We start from the raw sequence: 19112 nt of genomic DNA, 5'->3' as shown, positions 1-19112 counted from the left end.
TTATTCTTGATAGTTACTTCAGCAAAGACAAAGGCGATGTCCTACTAGATGTAAAGAAAGTGCCTCGACTTCGAAGCGGAGCCGTTCCTTCAATTTGTTTAGGGAAGCCTGGCGTAGCTCACTGATGCTGAATGCCAGGAGGAACCAGAAGACGCCAATGTGGAACGACGAGAGGAGCTCAATTTAAGTTGGTCTACAACTACACACAGTGCAGGTGCCTTTCCTTGTCCAGAGACATGCGGTAATGTTGAAAGAGAGAAAGGGAAAGAAAGACAAGGAGGTTAGCCAGTGTAAATACCGGCTGGCTACCCTGTAAATTCTCAGCCTTGCCTTCGAGATGATTCCCCCAGTTATGCAGACACATAATCAGAGCTTCTCTTGTGAAATAATGAGCAGTAAACACTGGCAGTAATTCCCAGTTATTAAGAATGTGGCTATTCTGCTCGCAAGAGAACCGGGCGACACGAAAAGCACCGCGAGAAACTAAAGCAAGCGAAGCATCTTAGCACTTGATGCGTGCTCAGATAAAAAAGAGTGATAAACGTCAGCTTTTCCATAAAAACTTCTTTTCGCTGTCGTCTGTCATTGCTTGAGACCACCCGAACTGCCATTATATCGCCTTACCATTTGCTATAGCTTTTCTTTCCGTCTTAGTTTCCGTAATTTGTTTATTTTCTGTTCCTGTGCCTTGTAATGTTCCATGTAGGCCACCTGACAAATTCCCTGCATTTGGCCTGTATAAAATAAATTAAATAAAGTGATACATGGCTTGTTTCTCCTGATAACGTCACTCCGTGAACTGCAAGAGCTATGTGCGCTACAGGTGTCAGGGCGTGGGCGGAGCAGACGACAAAACGGATAGGCAAGCAGGCGCCGCGAGAGAGTCCCCGCGCCTTTGCTCCTTCGGTTTGTTGGGCCCGCCTCTCCGCTGCAGAGTTTTTCATTATTCGTAGCGCCGTCTGGCGAACACGCCGTGAAGCAGGAGCCGGCGTTGCAGAATGTGTCCCTTCCAGACGAGCGGAGTCGGCGCTCCTGTCTTATCTTACTCCGTGGAGCAATGAGAACGAGCGCTCGCTTGAACGCCCGCTCATCTACGCGCGACAGGAATATCAGCGCTTTAGAATGACTATTGTCCGATATGACATAGGTCTTAGCCATATCCGCTTACCACTAGGTAGCCAAACTTTATTCATTCATTTATTATTAGTAGTAGTATTATTACCTCAAAGGCCCCGGTGTTGCGTATTACATGAGGAATGGGTGAGCACTTCAGTGAAATGTGGACTCAATGGCAACCTTGAAATGATGTGGATTGGAGTGGTGCACGGCGTCAGCGGAAAGGTCATTCCAGTCCCGGGCAGTCTTCACAAAGAAAGAATGTAGGTGTGCAGTGGTCACGACGCTTGCAGAACATGCATTTATGGGAACCATATGGTTGCATTGTACCGACGGTTGTAACACAACTTGCTATGGGCGAGAGAAAGAGAAAATGAGAGCGAGAGGGAGAGAGAAAGAAAAATAATATAAACTTTCTTGACGAGGCGCGATTTGAAACCGGGTACTGACGGTCCGAAGGCGAGCGTCATACCCACTATACGCTATACACCCACGCTTGCAGAGCGCCGCTGTTTCATCAGATTTCACAAGCGTAGAACTGGCTTAATTTTTTTTATTTAAGTACCACAGTGAACTTAACTTATAAAGTCCACAGGTTTACTCAGGCTTGCAAACGATATTTCGTACACCTGAAGTCGAACGAAATTTTCGAAACATGAGACACAGTTGGGTACACAAGTGCGAAAGATATACGGCCTCCGTGAATGGCCGTTTAGTCGTGCAGAAAAAGTGCTGGCGGACTGCGCGTCGATATCGCTGCGTCATGACCTATGGCGCTATCCTATATTTTCTGTGTGAATGCGGAAGCATGAAATCGCGTAGAATAGGATGTGATGCTTGTTTTCACAGCTCGGCGCTGTCGGCAACGGTGATTCCAAAGGAGTGGAGCATCGCGCTACTGAACCCTCGGAAACGAGCGAGCGCGAAATATAGCTCTGTGGGTCATGGCGCAAGAAATGCACTTTCTATGCAGTCTTGAATTCATGCGATCTGCCGGCCTGTTAATGTACAGGGTGTTCTTTTTTTTTCTTTTTTGGAGGTCCAAAATTTTGAGAACTTGCTTGTGGCAGATAGCACAATGCTAACCCTTGATATAATTACTCGATGAGGCGCCCATTACTTCAACGAGAAATCAAAATACATAATTAAATAATTAACATAATTACCCTAAGTCTTTATTTAATTATTTTACGGCACATATATTAATCTACGAATTATAGCCAGTGAGTTCGCAAGGCGTATCCACTTGAAACGAATTCTCTGGACTGCACCAGTTTCAAGATATTAACTTTCAAGGTGTACGACAAAATGCGCTGGTGTTCCAGTTACTTTTGTGCTTCAATGCACAAAACAGGGTTTTCTTAAAAGCAGTAACTGGAATGCCAATGCATTTCGTCGGGCACATTGAAAATTAATATCACGAAACTGGTACAGTCCTGGGAATTAGTTCCAAGTGGTGATACGCCTTGCGAACTCACCGGCTATAATTCGTAGATTTAAATATGTGCCGTAAAATAATGAAATAAAAAGTTCGTTAGGGTAATTATATTAATTATTTAATTAGGTAATTTGATTTCTTGTAGAAGTAATGGCCGCCTTATCGAGTAATTTAGATTGTGCTATCTGCCACAGGCCAATTTAAAAAAATTTGGGCTGAGGATCTTTACGCCCATGGATCTTTACGCCCAAAAATTAAAGCGGGGTACCTTTACGCCCATGTCTGCCATCTAGCTACTGCCGATCAAAATATGAAACGAACGCTACGCCATCGCTTCCACATATTCGACTGAGTACGCAAGGTTTCGATACTTAAAAACATCACTGCTGCTTCGCAGCCGCATACCGATTTCTATGTCGTTCTCGCCTCGCAGTTTATAAGTGCATTCGAGGAACACGACATGACGAAGCACGACTCCATACAGATCGAGTAATATCCCAGCTGCAGTCAAACTTTGGGAGTGCAGCACGGCGTGAGTTTGTTGGCATAATTATTGGCAACATTTTTGTCTCTGGCTTCCGCACAAGCTATAAATTGTCCCAATGATCGAAGAATGATATACGAGGTGAAATGAAGGCAGCACAGCGATAGGGGTGTTTTTAGTAAGCGTGAGCTGACAGTCAATTGAAACAAAACATCTAGTTCAGCAGTTCCCGCGACTGGACACCAGCATTTGAAGAACCCCGTCAAACCAAGTGCAAGACAGTCTGCAGAATAATGATTGGACAAGTCCAGGAGAGTTAAGCGCGTAAAAGAAACAAAGCAATAAAGAAATAGCACGCTCGCTCTAACATGAGTCACGAAAAACACCGCCAAGCTAAGTTATGCCTGGCCTCGCCCATACGTAAGCCACATCCCATGACTTTGAGAATACCAAAAATATTTCTCTGTTTTCATGCATTTGCATGGGAGCTCCCGACGTAAAGCTTTCTCTTCGCGGCAGTCTCGTTGAATAAGCGCATGATGCTACCTTGTGAACAGCTTTAGTGTGTTCTTGCGCATCCGTTGGTGCATGTGGCGGTTGTGTATTTTTGCGCTCACTGTGTATATCTCATTTCTCACCTAACACTTGGAGTAGCCCGCCAGACCACCAGCCAGGCTAACGCTTATGTCTACTCATTAAATCATCTTGCTCTCCATTGAATACAATAATTTTGACCCTTTTCGGAAGTATCAACTGGGTCGGTAACCAAACCTTGTGGACTCTTCACAAAATTTAATTTAGCAAACTAGGTTTAAAGCAAAGACGTAACAAGTTGAATGAACTGACTACAGAAGCCGCCACTCTGAAAGCTTTCCCTCTTCTCTCGACTCGCCTTGTCTGCGCTGTTTCAAAAAGGGTGACCCAAGTATGCACCTGGATTCAAACCCAATAAAGCCGTTACACAAAGTCTCCCACTTCACACCTTCCCTCGCAATCTTAGCAATACTTCGACGCCTTGCACGCCTGCAACTCACGTTTCGCTCAGCCGTTGACTTCTCCGTTTCACAAGTTACCTTACGTTCGGTCGGAAGCAAAGTGTTATTTTTGAAGCAGAAGGAATTGGCGGATAAGTATACCCCACAAACTTTCCATCAAAATATTGACACGTGTACTTGTTCATCTTTCACAGGCGGCCGCTTTCCACCGGATAACAAATGTTAAACGTTATCGCTCGGCGCAGGACGCGCCTGCATGTATCGGAAGTTTGCATGCTTCTATCCGTTTTCCGTTGTCACCGACGCTTATGTAATCTGATTGTATGAGCGACGCGAACTGTCTAGTACTTTTTGGAAGACACGAGGGCACCAGGGATTACTCTGGAACCTTCGAAGACTCATGTAGAAAAGCCGACGTGTTTCGCCCGTTTCGTCGCTGATCAGTTTTTTTTTTTTTTTTTTTTTTTTTTCTTTTTCGACGACCGACGATTGTGCTCACCGCTGTTGTTGTAAAGTGAGTTATTTTCTTTGCTGGGCACAGGATCGCCCAATAAAGAGTTTGATCTTTAACAGTTTGGATTCTGCGTGCTTCCACGTCACGACGACGTGACAATACCATGACATTCACTGGTTGCAAACAATATAGACAAGTTGCACGGACGTCATCACGAACGCCATATTTGGGTACCAGCAGGTCGAGAAGCGGCGTAAGCAAGAAACATGACAGCATGACAGCAACGACAGGCGCGTCTTGCATCAAACGTCAGAGCGATAACAGTGATAAACCGGTGAAAAACAATCGCCGTCAAAAAGTAAATCGGTGTGTGCGTGATAAAACGTTGTGCTGACGTCATTGTAGTCGCCATCTTTGCGTATCAGCGCGGGGAGGGATGGCTCCGTGACGTCACATGAAATTTATCTATAGTGCCTACCTTGTCTATATTCGAATGGTATACACAGACATTACAGAAAGGTATTCAAGTATGTTAATCGGGCGCATTCCTTCTACAGCGGTGAGCAGTGTTAGGGGGAACAGCTCATTAGTATTCAAGTTGTTATAACTTCAACATACCTTCAACTTCAGGGGGGAACTGTGCCGAATGCGACGCCTAATGATGATGCCGATGAAATAAATAATATTTCTCTTTATTTTGTGCTAAACATCAACTGCTATACGCTCGTGAATGCTAATGAGGTGTTCACGCTAACAGTGCTCACCACTATATACGTTCACGTACTTCTATTCTGAAATTCAACATTTTTTTTTTATTTAAGAGAGAACGAATCAGTGGCCCTGATGGCAGATAACACTTTGGGACCTATTTCACTGTCGACAGAAGCACCTCAGATACACAAGCGAAAAGAAACAGGGGTCGAATTCACAAAACCTTTTGTTCGTAAGTGCTGCTTGCCATTGGCCAACCGCCTTCACTAATGGTATGTCCAACACCACGATTGGCTGACACCTGCTTATACGAATAGTTTTAGCGTGAGAACGTTTTTGTGAATTCGGCCCCGGCCCCAGGGCCGGTATTTTGTAGCGATGCGTTATGCGTTATTCTATACTAGTCTTATCATCCACCGCTCACGGCCGGCTGATCCCGTTGATAACGTGAGCGGACCGTCGCTCTGGCCACTGACCAAGCGCGAAAAGCGCGAAAAAGCATTAGCATCGGAAAGGCATCGCTACAAAATACCATCCCAGATCACCGCAAAGCATGCACCACTATCGAAAGGATGTAACTGAAGTTTTCGAAAATAGCATATAACAATTTTTATAGCCATGTTGTTGGAAACAGTTAAGCAGCGAGCGACGAGTTAAACTCGTGGTTCAGTCGAAGAGTCAGCGAAGCAGTAGCAAAGGTCGAAGCAGCTGTCGTATATGCCCGCGCGACAGGCGTCAACGGCACGAACAAACGAGCTTTCTTATGCACGCGACAAGGTGACAAGCCGAGTGGCCGCCGAACTTTTGGATGCGACGGCCGCATCTGTGAGCTCGTTGCTCTCCGCGCAGCGCTCTGATTGCAGTGACGAGAGCTCGCTGAGCTGTCCGTATACGACGTCGCACAATTTGCGCACGCTTTTCCGACGCAGAGGCAAACGCCGGTGACGCACGTGCGCTATATAGTACAGTGTTATGACTCCGGAGTTTCGTGTTGCTAAATGCGTGCAGTTCTGTGAAAGCAGACGCCGCGACTCGTCACGTTGCTGCAGAATAACGGACGCACCGACGTCACGGCCCCTTCGCGTGGGCCGCGGGTTTCGTCTTTCAGGCAGGCACGCATATTTCCTTTCTACATTCACGTGCGTAATGCAAATGCCGCACAGGCTCAACTATCCCGGCGATGTCCATGCAAGCCGCGACAACGTTTCAGAACAATTCAGCATCCTTACTGCGTTCATTCTAGTGGTTGTTGCGCCAAAATGAAAGAAGGAAAGGAATGTCTGGCGTAAATCCCAGAATAAAAGAAAATTAAACTAATTACTCATCTGTTTGTGAAAATTGGGCGAACAATTGCGCCGCTTGCTGATACAAGTAGGCGTTGTACTTACGCCAATCAACAGCCCTGCCTGGCCTCGCAAATAAATGTTCGCGAACGTTTTTATTACGTAGATATTATTATGCTCATGGCACAACAGTCAATATCAAACGCACGTCCGCATGTTTCTCGCAAAGAAACAGCGGAAAGAATGAACAAATGTACGGATAGGTGAAGAGCGCGAAGACTTGACACAGCGGGAGCGACGGGACAACGCGCTGTCCTGTAACTTATGCTGTACAGCGCGTTGTTCTGGAACTCTTGCTGTGTTGTTCTGTCTCTCTTGCCGTATCCCGTCTTTACGCGGTGCATCATCCTCCTGATGCTTCTCGAAATGATTGTCAGTAGTCGTCTGCCTTTATATATATATATATATATATATATATATATATATATATATATATCAAGAAAATGTTCAGCGAATGGTGTCATTACGTGTCACAGGGTGGGCATTAGATGTATGACACCGTGATAGGGTCGGAATCAGAAGTAAGAAACATACAATGTATCTCCCATCACAAAGTTAAGGGGGCGATAGGCATTGCACGACTGTATCCGCAGCGACACTGTGTCTAAAAATCTGTATCTACAACGAAAAAGGAAAAAAAGAAAGAAAGAAAATAACATAGCCAGGCGAAACAGAAAACTTTTAAAGTGCTCCATCGAACTTTGTTTGCCGAATGCGGTCATGCGGCGGTGGCCAGTCTGACGTGCACGTCGGTCGCCAAAGAAGTGTACAGATTTTGAACAACGAGATACAACTTCTCTAAGTAACGCAGAGGCTGTAAGAGACGCCGTCTATATATGATCACAGTGATTTCCTGTTTTCTTTTTTTTTTAACAGCGTAGAATAGGAATTCTGGCTACTAAAAATCATGCAATCGGAAAATTATACCTAAAATCGACGCTCTAAACCCGAGAAAAAAAAAGGAAAGACAGAACAAAGGCAAAATTGTTCATAATAAAACAAAAAGGAGAGAGAAAGAAAATAAAGCCCATGCTTACAACAAACCTATACGCTAAGGATAACGCAAAGTTACAAACATACATGAGCTCGACGTTTTTTTTTTTTTTTTTTTCCTTGATTACAAATAATGGAGCCAATAGACAACAAGCAAAATATAGATTAACTGTTCTTTTAATGGAAATGAGGAAACAGCAAGTAAAATGGAAATTAAAGTGGACGCAAAGCCAACTCGCATCCGCTGGGAACCCCATCCCACATCTTCCACAGTACTCGTGCGATGCTGAACCGACTGAGCTACGCTAGCTCTATACTAATTGAAAAAAAGGCTGCGGCATACGAAAGTATGGCTATGTCAAAGTCGTTGTGCACAGGAGAAGGAGGAGGCGTCACTTATTGCAGCGGGGCGCCCCACACGAAATTTCACGGTGCAATCTGGACAGCGCCACACCCGTCCTGTTCCCTCGCGTGCGTGCCGTGTTGTACGCTTAACAACGGCGCAGTGATGAGTAATTCTCGCGGGTGCACCGCACAACGGAGGAGGCACGAGGCGCCCGCAGCTCCCGCCCACACGATGGGCGGCCGCTCGGCCCTTTTTTAATAACTGCGCAGTCCAGTGCAAAGCCTTAGCTTGATCCTCCGTGCGCAGTCAACGCCACCGCACAGCAGGATATCCCGAGAACCGCTGTCACTGCCAGACGCGAGTGCGATCTGGGCCGGCGTATTCCAATGCGCGGGGCGTTTTATTGAGGCCGCGGGAGATCTGTCGCGGACTCCTCTCTCCCGCCCGCGACTCCGAGGCGCGAGGCCTTCTCCCCTTCGACCTTTTATTGCCTGCCTCTCTTCCCGGTTCGCCCTTCTTCTGCGTCGCGACAGAGTTACCGGGGCAACGAACGATTGCTGACACGACGAAAACACACGGCACGCGCCGGCGAACACCCATACGTTCGACGCGCCTGTACAATCTCTCTGTGTGCGCACCGAACGCCAAAAGTTTGTGGACCGTGACTCCCCTTTCAAAGAGATCGCAGAAAGCGAGGAAACGAAAACGGCGACATTTCTCGTGGCCCAAGTACATAGCCTGAAATGATCATGTGCACTACGGTGCTTGGATGCTGTGAAGGTTGCACATATAATTTCGAGGGCACACTCGGATCACCGGGAAATAAGATTTCCCCATATCTGTCTAAATACGGAACTGTTTCTGTTTTGGATCAGTTCGTGTTGCATTGTACTGCTAAAACAGGCAGAGAGATATCAAATTTATGCTCCGAAAAGTGTCGGTGGAGTCCAGAGCTCTGCTGTAACCCCCCTTTGGAGAGAGAACTGCGGGCATCACGCAGCAACGGGACAGAAGTGAAACATGCGCAAGTTTATCGTTGGCATACTCTTTACGAAATCCAACACGTAAGAAACGAGTACCATGCCTACGTCGCACCTAGCTATAGCTTGAAAATAATAATTAAGTTCGCCAAAGAAGAAAACGCCAGGAAAAATCTGTGCCTTTGTTGCTTTCGATCATTACAAGTGTGCTGCATCAATCATTGGTCTCGAGACGGTGGTGCGAAAGTGCCAGTAAAGGGATGAAATTGCTCACAATCGACTATGTGGCAATGCAGCGTCTGCGCAGTTCTCTCAGTACTGGCGCACACGCGGAGTTCGCAGGCAGACAGCTTCTAACTGTTTACTGGCGTCCCTAAAATCACGGCTCCGAGGACCAATGTCTCGTTCGGGTTTCATAATGGAATTACTGAGCTCTTGATATGCGCAAACGTGGCAGTAACATTGCGTATTATATAAGTACGTCTTGGAACCTAGTTTCCGCCAAGTAATTAAGGTTACAGCATAAGTACGTGCACATCATTTACACCATTTTCCTAACCTTCCCCAGCTATGTAGGAACGCTAACAAAGTGTGTTCCGCATAACCATTAGGATTCACGAAGAAAAGAAAAGAAAAAAACGAAACAGCTGCCGCTGAGAGTTGATCGAATGTTGTCACATATACTTTTCCTACACCGCAGTCAATCTTCAGCAAACTCAAGTTTTTCAATAGAAAGTGTGATGCTGCGACGAACAATGCGAGGTATCCTACACGCATGCAAGCATTCAGTAACGCGATAAATGCCGTTAAGGCATTAAAAGGAGAGATAATACCGCCACTGAAGACACGTTTTGTAAATTGATCATCAGCAGCTTCTTTTTACTCGACTTGCTAGAACTTCCCACTGCGGCTCGAGGATATGCTTTTAGGGCACTGAAGTTCCGAAAGCAACGAATACAGTGGTGGTGGACTCCAAAATGACGAGTGCTTGCAAACGTAGGTCGCGCGTACAAGTGCGTTCCTCAACTCCCTGTTGCAGGAATCTGTGCGCCCTCTTCTTCTCAAAACCTTCCACGGCAGGCTGTGAAAAAAAAAAAAAATGCCGACAAATATGGGCGAGTCTTATGAAAACCAGCGAAGGGTGAGGTTAACTCAGGCGAGTTTTCTACGCTGACGCACCATGTGTGCTTTGTCAGCGAACCATGAGTCACATAACGGCTCGAAGAGCTCAGCCCGTGGTTCTCCAAGTGACATGTAGCATGTCACGCTTCTCCCAGCGCAGCAGTTACCGAAACAGCCGCCGATAAAACAAAGAGGTACGCCGCGTCGCAGCCACGGGAGGTGCACTTACGCAAGCCACTCCGGTCTCGTCCAAATCGACGTACAACACGCGAAGCGTCACGAGTTCAGACGTAACCCGGCCGCCTTCGCGCATTCATTCTTCAAGGAACGACGACACAGCGAAAGGACGAGAGAACGGCTTTCGAACACCGCGGAAAACAAGCCGGAACACAAGACCACGCTTCGAACCAAGCAGCTGTCGCGTACACAAAAATTGGCTGAATGAATCAGCGACTCAGGGTCGACATCGCCGCCGCACGCACATCCTGCGAACACTGATATGCACACAACGCTGGCGATGTGCCACACTATTTTTAAGCCTCTGCGAAGAAGCCGTGCGTTCGCTAGCTGGGCCCTATGCGAACGACCGCCGTCGTACCCTTTTTCTAGACAAATGGCATAAATTGTCTCAACGTCGCGAGACAGACTCACTTGGATGTGGTTCGGCTGAGAATCGTGGCTTTGCGAGCGACCGCTGTCGTCGTCCGCTTTGCGGCGCCGGCATGTTGGCCGCGATCGATTCCACTTCGTGGAGGGAGCTTTTCGGGCGCCCGCCGGTCGTCTGCTAGGCGCTCCGGACAGGGCGAGGAGAACCCTCAGAACGCGAGAGCTCGGCCAACCTTCAATTAGGGAGCGCCGTGGTGTTTGGGGGTGCAGCCATTTTGAATACGGTGAGCTGCTCGTTGCAAACGATTCGTTTAACAGTTTAAGCACTAGTAACTAAGTTACAGTACTACTGTTTAACACCAAATGCGCCTTCTCTTTCGGGCGATAGATGAAGCAAGCAGGCCAACAGTGAAGCGACCACTTCGCTGCGACAAGAGCACGGGGCCACTTCTTTGTTCCGGCAAGACACCGTTAAGCTTCCCACTCTCCTTTGCCCTTAAAAAAATATGGTTATTTCATAATTTGAGCTGGGGCTTGTGAGTACTAGAGGAACGGTAAAAGTAACCGCAAAGGAGATGTACAAGTAACACGTGGTTATGGCGATGGCGCCAGTCTGCGCCAGTCTGTGGGGCAAGCGCGGTCACAGTGCTTTGTCTCGAAGGCCTTCCACCTGACGCTTCCTTTGCCAGTGCTACGTAACTCGGTCCATTGAGCTCTTTGTCGTTGGTGCAGCGTTTTCTTACGGCGAATCCATGGCGGGTTGTCGTGAAAAATTGCTAAACCAGGTTACCAGGTTCCGCCTAGCGGCTTGGAAATCAGAAATCAAACTGAAACTGTAAGATTCGGCTAGACCGCACATGAACAGGGCTGATCGCCGAGAATTTTATGTGTCAGGTGTGTCAAGAAAACTTATAGAAGCGTTGATTATGACATCTTCCCGCGTTTTTGAACGTCAATGAGCGTTTCAATCGTCTGAAGACGAGAGCTACCGCGAATGAGGGAGAGCGTATGCTGGCGTAGACTGCCTAAATGCACGCCGATTCAAGCCAGTTACATGGTGAGCTGCCTGTGTGTTATACTACAGGCTTGGCCTTCACACCTCGATATCGAGAAAGAGTCTTCAAGAAATACCGCAGATATAATACCCCAACTTCGTTACCGAAGTGAGATGAAGGGACCCGATTGCATGGTACATAGTGCAAGTGCATGGTATTGGCAACTTGCACCATGAATCATGCAAACGGATTTGAAATGGCTACGCTTCTGGCGTGAAGCGGGCGAGACATTAAATTGAATTATATGGTTTTACGTACCAAAACCACGATCTGATTATGAGGCGCACGCCGTAGTGCGAGACTCGGGATTGATTTTAACCACCTGGGGTTATTTAAAGTGCACCTAAATATAAGTATACGATCGTTTTGGGGGGAATTTCGCCTCCATCGAAATGCGGCCGCCACAGCCGGGATCGAACGCACGCCTTCGAGCACTGCATTTCATCACCATAGCCACTGTGCTACCGCGGCGGGTACAAGACGAAATAAATATGTAGAACACGGCGACGCAATCAATCATTTCGTTTCAGAGGTTGCTCCTTGTATGCGAAATTCCAGAGGAAACTGTTCAGCCATGATAGAGCATCTTGTTTAGGTTCCCGCTTAGTTACGCTCGGAAAAAATTAATTATGCATGCTGCTGTATGAAACGCGAGTACAAAGACGCACGTGAACTTGTGCGTTTTCGGGACGAGTTCAGACAGATTTTAAGCGAGAAATAATCACAGGCAGCGTAAACTCTCTTGGTGCCGCCTCAGAACGGTGAAATTCCGGTCATATAGGTACTTGTGTGTGCAAAAATACTGCCGTTGCTGTCCGGCACTGGATCTGAACCAGTCAACTCCAGAATCTCACAGTGGCGGAGAAATGAATGGACCATGACCCCAACAGCGTGCAGCGCGTGCTGGGAGCAGCAGCTTCTGCCGGCGGAGCTTTCGATGCACGTCAAGAGACGAGTAGCTATCCTTATAGCGAAGAGGGAAACGGGTGGAGCACTACGCAGTGATGAATGAGAAAGAAAAAAAAAAGGAAGCGCATATCAGTAGCCCATAAGAACAGTGACGGTGGTTAAGGAGATGGCTACGAGCACGCGTGTGTCTTAGGGGAAATTAGGAAAAAGGAGCAGTCGCAGACCCGCGATAGGAGCATGCCACAGAGCCGTCCTGCACACTGCAGATTGACACGTCTGTCACATCTCATCGCCCGCCAAGCAGCCAGTGGTTGTGGGCGCACTGAGCGTGGCGACGACTGAGAACCTCAGTCTATCGTCGGTAGACAGCGCTGATGTATGGGGGAAGTGGTCAGAGAAGCATTTTGAAGTCAGAGGAGCACGGAGCAAAATTAGTTTTGAAGAAAGACTCAGGAACGTGGATGAATATAAATGGGCGGCTAAAGTGCACAAATATCTGTACCTGAAAAGCATGGACACAGAATGGAGGAAGAGGTCAAGAAAGTTGGCAACCAAGTATACAGGATAATTGAAACTGTAAATAGACAACCACGACTCATCAGAAAGAAAGTGAGGGAAATAGAGACAGTGAATTCAATGCAAGGAAAGGAAACAAAAAAGGCAATGGAGATTGACAAGAATGGGAAGAAATAAATTGGAAGGGAAGATCTGTACGATAACACAAAGGGCAGTGCCTTGCTATTTGAGGCTCGAGCCGGTTACCTAAAGACCAAAACATACCGGAGCAAATATTCGGAACTATATGAGGCATGTGTATGCTGCAGCAGAGACCCGGAGACCACTCAGCACATCCTAATGGAATGCGAAGATTCAACCAGTGATAACCGTATAGGTAACGTACACCTTCCAAAAGCGCTCGGCTTTAAAGTGGACGGAAGTATCAAACGGTCAGCAGTCGAGATAAGCAAGCGACGTTTAGAGTATTGGTGGAAAAAAAGCAGGTAAGAGATTGATAGGACCTGATCTCTTACAGTCATAGGTAGCGTTACAAGGTACACGTTGAGGGAAAAAAAAAGAAGAAAAAAAGTTTAATGAGATGTATACAAAAATGCTAGATAAAACATGAATAGCATACCTGATTAAATCAAGCAGGCTAGATCGATGAATAATAGTCACCGCCCCGTTTCGAAGGGAATGTCATCAAATCATCATCATCATGGTGCTGAGGAGCATCTCGACATCAAGTACCGTAGGAAGGATCACGTGGATGATAGCCAAATGAAAGAAACTCGTAAAAGAATGACGACCGCGACAGTGACAAAGGGGACAAACTAACAATATATATATATATATATATATATATATATATATATATATATATCTTCCCCATTTGAGAGGTATAGTTCGAAGCAGTGGTTGCTAACGCCAGCAGTTTTACACAAGTTAGAGAAAGGAACACACCGCAGCAATGGCCGTGACCATGTGGCAGCGACTCAGCGACTGCGCTATGCTGCGAGATTCAGAACACGAAGTATATGCCTATATACGCGCCTCGTACGAATACAAGCGTGCTGCCAGCATTGTCATTGCCCGATTGCTGCAGGCCATCCGCAAGAGATGAGGTCGCATGAAAGGTGAGGCCATTTCACTTCAGGGTCAACGGTCGTAAGCAGTGATCGGTGTTCTTGTGGTACGACATTTAACTGAAGATGAAAAGAAGAGTGGAGCGGCGAGAAGCTGAGATGGAGAATAGAACAACGGTATGGATGAATGGGCGGTGTTTTGGAAAGCGGTGGCTGTCGTAAGGGCCACGAACCCATGCGTCCGATGATGTCAAAACGTCGATAATAGGCGCATGGCTCAGTCCGCGCCAGATGCATGCTTACTGCGGAGTACGTGTGGTAATCCAGCAACGCACGTGTTTGGGCTAGATAGTGCTCTATCGAATTAGTGTAGCGCCTAATTAAACAAAGGAGAAGGGACGAACAGTCACGCTCGTCTGCGTTGCTCATTGCCTGCCCTTTGTTTACTTGTGCGCTACACGAAGTCATCCTGTTAATCGTCAGTGTGTTTGGGTTTGGCGTGGTTGGAACGATTTTACTTTCCATAAACACCGTTGAAAGTTTCATGACGTTCTCTGTAACGCGGTTCTCGTATATTTCCGCTCTGTCCTATGTCCATTTGTATACAAGTAACTGTTCTGTCGCGATGTGTGATGCATCGCTACCTTTGCAAGTACAGATAGAGCCTACAGTGGTTGTGTTGTGCATGTTATAGGTAATGTGCGGGCAAATAGTGAGGTATGTTGGCCAATGAAGTCCTAAATAAAAATTAATAACACGCACTTTTCTGTCTGTTTTAGAACGCTCAATCAAAGAAGGCAGTATTCTCATATTTGAAGGGAATGGGGGCAATTTAATAGGTGATTTGCAACGAAAAATAATTGCAAAACGCTCATTGTCCACCTGGTTAGTGGGCGTTATAGTACATCCGAAGCACCTATATACTTTATTTGGCCTTTGTTCTGGGAGAAATAAGGACGGCATTGAGATTGAATTTGAATAGAGACAGAAGGAAGGGAGGGGGGGGGGGGGGGGGTTGGATAGTGTACGATCAAATTTTAAATTGTGTTGGCTAACACAGCCTTTGTAAAAATAGCTTATATATATACAAACGAGCGTTAGAAGCGTATTTTACGAACAGCGTACTAAATTTACCCAATGACCTGAAAGAACTGAATGTCCCACAGACTTAACATTTAAAGAAATAGTGGGCATCTCTCGGGTAATGTGCGGGCAAAGTTTCAAGAGCGTAAGCTATTTTAGGACTTGTTAAAATTTTCTCAACGAGTGCTGTAAACCGTCATACGACCATTATTCTCAATGTTTTCTAGTTTCCTGTGAGATCCGTAGGTGATACTAGTTCACACTCGGAGAAAATTTGGGGCGTGCTAGGGGTAATAAGGTTCGAAAGTGTAACGCTTCTGGTTTATTAATGAGCTTCGAAAATAATTTGAATATAAAGGCGCATCTTATTTTTAAATGTGTGGGAATTGTAGGAGGCATGTTATGGGTGATGTGTAGGTAAAGTTCAAAGTATGTCGGTTAATTACAGCATTTGCAGTACAGACGTGAGCAGCCTTGTCTAGAACGCGGGAACGGCGGATTCCGGGCTCTCCGGAGCCAGCCGGTGACGTCTACCGGTAGTTGCTGGGTCCAAGCGTGCCCAGCACCTACCGGTAGACGTCGGAACCAGCAGCTAGCCTTAGACGTCGCTGGCTGGCTCCGGAGAGCCCCGGAAGCCTCTGTTCCCGCGTTCTAGACAAGGCTGCTCACGTTTGTACATTACTTATGCAAACACCCCAGACAGTTAGAACTGTGTTTTACGAACCACGAAGTATTTACGCCGCCATCGTGGAATAAATATAATTACTCCCAAAATCAAGTTTGGTGAAAATAGGCATGTTTTGGCTGATGTGCATGCAAAAGTAAGTGCATGTGGGTGGATGATGGCTTTTATGAAAAATTCCGTAGACAATTAAGAGCGATAAGGAATTATAGGGTTGTACTGTGTCATGTTTCCTAGCGCCCCAGAACAGAGTACGTGACACCGAGGTCATAATTGGTTTTAAGAAATGGGGGACGGGGGGGGGGGGGGGGGGGAGTTTATAGCAAAATTTAGCATTTCTGGATCTATTAGGAGCTTTGTAGATAATGACTGCATAATTTTGTTACAGGCGCGATATAAAGAAACGCGTAGAGTGTTTGCCCTCTTGGAGAACCACTAAGAATTGCACCAACTTCATATTAAGTAAAAACAGCAAGGCGGTTGCACGTTATGTCTGATGTTAGTGCAAATTTTATTGAGTCCCCGTTGGTTAATAAAGACGTTACACAAGCGTTGTACACACGTTTCCTCCGTGTTGTGATCGAAACGAAATGTGACACCATGCGAGTTCAAATTTGCACGAAATGGAGTCAATGTCCTGAGTCATATGTGGACAACGTTTTGAAGTGTGTTTTTTATTTATTTATTTAATACATACTGCGGACTCAAGTTCCAAGTAATGCAGGCATTATAATTGAACAGGTAATACAAATTAAGTGAATAAACAATGAAACGTAAATTTAAGAAAATATGAGCGATAAGGAATTCCAGTGAAGTATTGTACGTGGAAAAAAAACTTCAATGTGTCTGTTCGTGAAAAATGAGGTGTAAGTGCCCTATCACGGTGGTGACTGGTTGTTAGGAGTGAAATAAATAGGGAGGGTTGAATTGCTAGTTCATTAATACGAAGGAACCGTAACCTCAATTCTTTCCTTCGTACTTCGAGTGGCTGTATTTGATTGCACTGTATTATTTCACTGAAAGACTCGGCTACAAAAAAAATTATTAAATATAAGCCTCACAGCACTTTTATGCTTTCTCATTTTTAATGTTTCCATTAGTGTAAGAGTTCCAAACGATACATGCATGTACTAGTTTAGGTCTGATTAGGGCGTGGTATGCGTGCAATTTAACATTAGTGGGGGCTTTTTATTGCGACCGGATTTCTGCCGTCGCCGTCGCCGTGAGGTTCCATATAGATAAAATCTTCGCCGCGCGCCGTATGCCCGAGCGGAAGCGTGCGGGGACGCGCGCTATCACGGAGAGTGAACGCACTCAATCTCCCACGCGCAAGCAAGGAAGCGGGAAGCCAGCGCCGGAGGGAGCGGGGGGGGGGGGGGGGCACTTCTACTCTGCCAACAACCGCGCTCGTCGCTCGCCCGTACCGTCTCTTATCTCTCCCACGCGCAAGCAAGTAATCGGGAAGCCAGCGCCGGAGAGAGTGGAGGGGGGGGGGGGCGCACTTCTACTCTGCCAACAACAGCGCTCGTCGCTCGCCCGCACCGTCTCTTATCTCCACACGGCTCTGACCTTTATGCACTATGCATTCGCCGCTCAGTTTCTGTTGAAGCGATAGACCGCACGTACCTTCACCCGCTGCAGTGTATGCGCTTGCTGCCAGCGTTTTGACAGTCGTTGTCTGCAGTCATTCAGTGTGATCTATTCATGTTTGTTTGTGCGCGCTCACACCACGCTTGTTCATTCAGTTAGTAATAGTCGAGCCACAATTTCCAACGCACGCTGCACATGCAATGCTGCCCGGATCGGCAGTGCAGCGCTAAAGGTGTGTCCCTTCGCACGCGCTGCCCACGGGAAGCGCTTCTCATCTACACCACCGTTTCACACGCGCCTTCTCGTGGTCATCGAGTCTCTCTTCATGTCGGTCTAGTTACGCCGCAGCACACCTGCTTACTAAATCAGCTCATGTTTACTACAATTCATATTGCTACCAAAGCCGCTCACCTTACTTCGTATGACATTGCTGTGTTGCTATCGCATTCATTGCATTGCTTCGCCCTTAGGGCAAAACTGTGACATTTTTTTAAGCTTATGCCTTAACAAAACAGTTTTCGGAAGGATGATGAACAATTGTTAGATGTATGAACGTTCTGATACAAGTTGTTGGTCAGTGTCACTCCTAAATATTTGTAGTTAGTAACTTGTTGAAGCGGTAGGGAACCGAGCATATAGGCATATGCAAAGGGCTGTCTTTTTTTTTTTTAGTAATTGGAAGGGACACACATTTCTCTGTGTTAAGTTTCATACTCCAGTGATCGTACCATTTGGCTACATTGTTGACCCTAACACTTGTATCGTCTTGGTCATTTGCGGAATGAACTTCTATGCACAATGCACAATCGTCAGTGAAACAGTCCAGTTTGAACTCCAGGACAGATTACGTTAACAATGTCATTGATATACAGAAGAAGGAGTTAAGGTCCCGATACATTCCCTTGAGGCACCCCTGATTTGACTGAACAGCAGTCCGAGTAATGCATGTCCATATCAACGAACTGTACGCGGTCAGGCAAATAAGCTGCAATGCAGCGGGCAAAAAAAAAAAAAAGAACTCCGGAACACCAACTGACCTGATCTTTGGGATTTGTTTATCATGAGGTACCTCATCAAAAGCCTTGCAGAAATCTAAGACTATTACGTCTATCTGACAACTGATATGGATAAGTGATGCAAAAGAGTGAATCTTAGTTATTAGTTGTGTAATGGTCGAGTACTCTTTTCTAAACCTGTGATGGAAGGTAGTCAATATAAAGTGAATTTATGCATGTTGTTGCGATAATATGTTAATGTATACACACCACGAAGAAGTTAGCGAAATCGGACAATAATTTTGTATTAATAACCGATTTACCTTCTTAAAGAGAGGCACCACTCGGGCCGTCCTCCAATCATTTGGCCACATTCCGGACAACAAAAAAACACAAAATATAATGACAAGAGACTTTGCAACCATATCGGCGAAGGAACCCATTGGGAATACCATGAGGACCGCACGAAGTTCTTGTTTTCATATTAAGTAATAAAGAAAATTTACCAGGCTGACAAATAAAACTGGCATCATATGAACAGCAGACACTAGCGTTACTCGCACATGCGCCATTGGGGCAACACACACTGTTAAAATAAGCATTAAATGCTGAAAAATGCCCTTCCGA

General features: G+C 46.3%; 2 protein-coding genes across 4 annotated transcripts in view; one reads left to right on the top strand and one right to left on the bottom strand.

Moving 5' to 3' along the window:
* The window catches only part of LOC119446776 (solute carrier family 35 member G1), an 84587-nt gene extending 73800 nt beyond the window's left edge, over window positions 1-10787 (bottom strand). For 2 of the 3 annotated variants that reach the window (XM_049664377.1, XM_037711322.2), the window contains exon 1: window positions 10634-10771. The gene's annotated coding sequence lies outside the window, so the exon portion shown is untranslated. Of the gene's footprint in view, window positions 1-10633 lie in introns of all 3 variants that reach the window. The other variant, XM_037711320.2, reaches the window with a different exon arrangement.
* The window catches only part of LOC119446775 (uncharacterized), a 71391-nt gene that overhangs the window by 14885 nt on the left and 37394 nt on the right, over window positions 1-19112 (top strand). The gene's annotated exons all lie outside the window — the stretch shown is intronic.

The sequence above is a fragment of the Dermacentor silvarum genome, chromosome 3, assembly GCF_013339745.2.
Source record: "Dermacentor silvarum isolate Dsil-2018 chromosome 3, BIME_Dsil_1.4, whole genome shotgun sequence".
Taxonomy (NCBI): domain Eukaryota; kingdom Metazoa; phylum Arthropoda; class Arachnida; order Ixodida; family Ixodidae; genus Dermacentor; species Dermacentor silvarum.
This window is presented reverse-complemented; position numbering and strand designations above follow the sequence as displayed.